The sequence below is a fragment of the Mus pahari genome, chromosome 16, assembly GCF_900095145.1.
Source record: "Mus pahari chromosome 16, PAHARI_EIJ_v1.1, whole genome shotgun sequence".
NCBI lineage: Eukaryota > Metazoa > Chordata > Mammalia > Rodentia > Muridae > Mus > Mus pahari.
In genome coordinates this window covers 2,742,912-2,746,675 of record NC_034605.1, presented here as the reverse complement: position 1 = coordinate 2,746,675, position 3,764 = coordinate 2,742,912, and the positions used below count along the sequence as shown (strand labels likewise).

The window sequence follows — 3,764 nt, the reverse complement described above, 5'->3', positions numbered from 1 at the left end:
TTTTTTTTTTTTTGCATGTCCTAGACAGATCCTTTTTTTTTTTTTTTTAAAGTCCTTAATGGTCACGGGTGCTTACTTCTTTCCTACACTGGGAATGTAAGAACTTCTTCTTTATTTTATTTATTTTATTTTTTTGAGACATGGTTTCTCTGTATAGCCCTGGTTGTCTTGGAATTCACTTTGTAGACCAGGCTGGCCTCGAACTCAGAAATCTGCCTGCCTCTGCCTCCCGAGTGCTAGGATTAAAGGCATGAGCCACCACACCTGGCTAAGAACTTCTTTAGGAGCAACTTATTAAAGGAGTAGAGTGGAATAACCTTCCACATGGCTGCACTCCAGCATCAGCATGGGAACAGGAAGTGAGGGCATTCATTATGAAGGGCACAGGTGTAACTAGGGCCTCTTCATGAGAAATAAAGTTCCCATCAGGTTCAAATTGATCAATGTGCCAAGATTTAAAAAGGAAGAAGAAAAGGTTCAAACAATCAGTAGTTCAAACACAAATTAATTTCAATGTTCTCCCACCAGGACAAATACTGCGGTAACAATCTAGATCTTTCCAGGAAGCAGAGGTAGAAAGCCCCCGACATTTTTCCTGACAGCCAGTATTAGGCCCTAAAAGAATCTGCTGTTTCTGTTGTTGCTCCATTTGTACCTTTTCTGTCTCAAAAAACAACAGGGCGAACCAAGATCATGATGGAAGTGGTCCCAATCCACAGAGCTGCCCTGGAAAAATCTATACACCTTAGCCACAAAGAGCAAGGGCAAAGTGGCTCCGGCGGCTGACCAGACCCTCTCAGGAAACATCTCTGTCAGAACCCAGAGTCTCTCTAACAGAGTCTCACCTAGCTCGCCAGCCTTGTCCTCTTCCAGCTCCTCGGTCTTCTGCATCTCAGCTTTCAGGAGTAATTCTTCGGGGGACAGAGGCTCCCCAGGGCGGGCTGCAGTGGAGGTGGTGGCCATGGCTGTAGGCCCGAGATTTGAATCTCTTTCTTTTCTTTTCTTTTTGCTCATGTGCCACTTTAATTTCAATGCTTCAGAGGCAGAAGCTGATGAAGGTGTTCTATATAGAGAGTTATAATCCATCCCGTGTCACGTGATGAAGGTGATCTACATAGTGAGTTATAATCCATCCCGTGTCACATGATGAAGGTGTTCTACATAGTGAGTTATAATCCATCCCATGTCACGTGATGAAGGTGTTCTACATAGTGAGTTATAATCCATCCCGTGTCACGTGATGAAGGTGTTCTACATAGTGAGTTATAACCCATCCCGTGTCACGTTGATGATTATTTTGCTGCTAGAGTTAAGAGCAGACTGTTCTTTCAGAGCACCCATGTCAGGTGGCTTAAAGCCACTTTTAAGTGACTACATATCCCACGATATCCCAAAGAATCTAATACTATGTTCTAACTCAACCTTCTCTTTTTGGTACCGTTTTCTTAAGCAGAAGTGTATTGTATTTGTTCTCTGACTGACCCACTGCTTGAAGTGATTATGGTAGCAGCAGAGTGTGAGCATTCCCCTCAGGAAGCCATAGTCAGCTATTGGTTGCCTTCGCACTGTTGTGGGTTCTTCCTCCTCTGGTTGGGGCTGGGAAATGCAGAGATGATCCCGTGTTGGATTCATTATTACCAGGAAGTCATGCCTGACATCCAGCAAATAGCTCCTTCAGTCTAAGCCTCTAAGGCCAAACCTTTTGGCCAATCAGCCAATCAATTCCATCCAACACAGCCTGGACGTTATCTGCAAGGAAGTAGCGCTTCAGGGGACCAGTACAGAGGTTGGGGTAGGGCCAAGCTGTTACCATACTCCTCAAATCTTTGTGCGCCAATTAATGAAGGCCTCCTTGAACCGTGGTGGGAAAAACACTGGGAAGGTATTCCAGAGCAGAGACAGCCAAGCTTTCATTAGTCACCAGCACCTGGATTGCCAGCTGCTAGAGTGTGGGAATAGCCAGGAAGCTCATCCTGAGAGGTTCAGGTAGAGCAGTCCAGACACAGAACATGGTGTCAGGTCTCCTATTCCAGCAGGGTAAGGCGGTGACTCCAAGATTCCCAGTTGAGCTTTGAATTTCTTACTGCTAGAGAAATGGTATGAATCTCCCGGAGAATGAGGTACCTTTCCATAGAACCCAGCCAGCCTTCTAATACATACAATTGATCAAGAACATGCAACATAAAACCTTTCCAAACCCATTTGCATTTTATTAAAGCAGAATCTATACTTTGCATTTTATTAAAGCAGAATCTATACTGAGTGTGGTTGTGTGAATGGTGGCAATAGTTCTGATAACCAATGGGCTTTATGGTGAAGTAGGCATTATAAAATGGTGGTTTGAATAAAAGTGGTCCCCGTAGGACCACCTATGTGAGCGCTTGGTCTTCAGGGAGTAGCACTATTTGAAAGAAGTCTAAGCATTAGGAGTTCTAGCCTTGTTGGAGGAATCATATCTCTGGGTCTGAGCTTTGAGGTCTCAAAAGTCCATACCAGGCCTAGACTCACAGTCTCTGCTTGGGGATCAAGATGCAGCTCTCAGCTGCTTCTCCAGCAAGACCCCTGCCTGTCACTATGCTTTCTGAAACCGTAAGCCAGCCCCAGTTTAGATGCTTTCTTTTATAAGAGTTGCTGTGGCCATGGCATCTCTTCACAACCATAGAACACCAACTAAGATGGAAGTCTTTTACTAAGGCCGGATTGTGTGCTGCGTGATGCTTGTGACCTTCTAGGGAAAAGAGTAGATGCAGACAGATGCGGATAAGCCACTTAGTGCATGGAGAACCAACAGCATCTCAGGGTAACAGGCACAAGGACCTCCCTTCCTGAATTGCTTCCCAAAGTCAACAGGTTCATTGTTCCAATGAGCTCCTTGTTTCCATGTAGATTGATTCTGCCTTTCTAGAAAGTGCCCGGGAGTCATAGATAATGTATTCTTGTACTCATCCCCCAGCCTTGAGCAGGCTGGCTCAGACCTGGTTGCTAGCCCACCTAAGGTAGAGTCTTCTGACCCAGGTAAAGTCTTTTGTCTGACACATCTGTGGTTTCCTCCAAGACACCACTACCTGCTGAGAGGCTGAACCTGTTCTCCTGACACTGTCCTGACAAAGCAACAAGATGCTGGCATGGTGGGGGATGGGTTCCCCCCTTTATAAGCTCAGACTCATACGTAAACATTGGCCTTGATCAGAACTTTGTCTTGGCTTATTATTTCTCTTACAGCCTTTCCCATCTAAAACCCCATCTTTCCATTCAGGAACCCAGTAACCCATGGCCACTGGTGGCTACAGGTGGTGCCCAAGGAATGGCCTGAAAGCAGAAAGAAGGACTGGGGGGTACACTGTCTTGGTGGGGCTCCACAGAAAACAGAAGATGTATCCCTGCATGGTAAGAAACATACAGCATTAATGTTAGCGCTACAAATGTCATCTTTTGAAGGCTGTTGATGGCAAAGGTGCAAAAAGGATACAGGCTAGATTGAGTCAGTGTCGGCCCAGCCCTGATATCAGCTAGGGGTTGACAGTGGAAAATGGGATTGGAAAATTCTAAACAGGCATTGGTCGGAAGTCAAGAACTGCATCAGGTGGGAGGAGTAGGGCTTAAAAATAATAAAATAAAATAAAATAAAATAAAATAAAATAAGTAAAATACAAAAGGGGGGATGCTAGATATACAAATGCCATGAAAGAGAGAGATCAAGAGAGAAGGAAAATGGATTTTGGAGCTCTCCCAGGGACAGAAGGAAATCAGGAGACATCCTGCTT

The 3,764-nt window shown here is 45.0% G+C and overlaps 1 pseudogene; it reads right to left on the bottom strand.

Annotated features, from left to right (window-relative positions):
* Positions 1–549: 549 nt before the first annotated feature.
* On the bottom strand, positions 550–963 carry LOC110334235 (annotated as a pseudogene).
* Between the last annotated feature and the right edge of the window lie 2,801 nt (positions 964–3,764).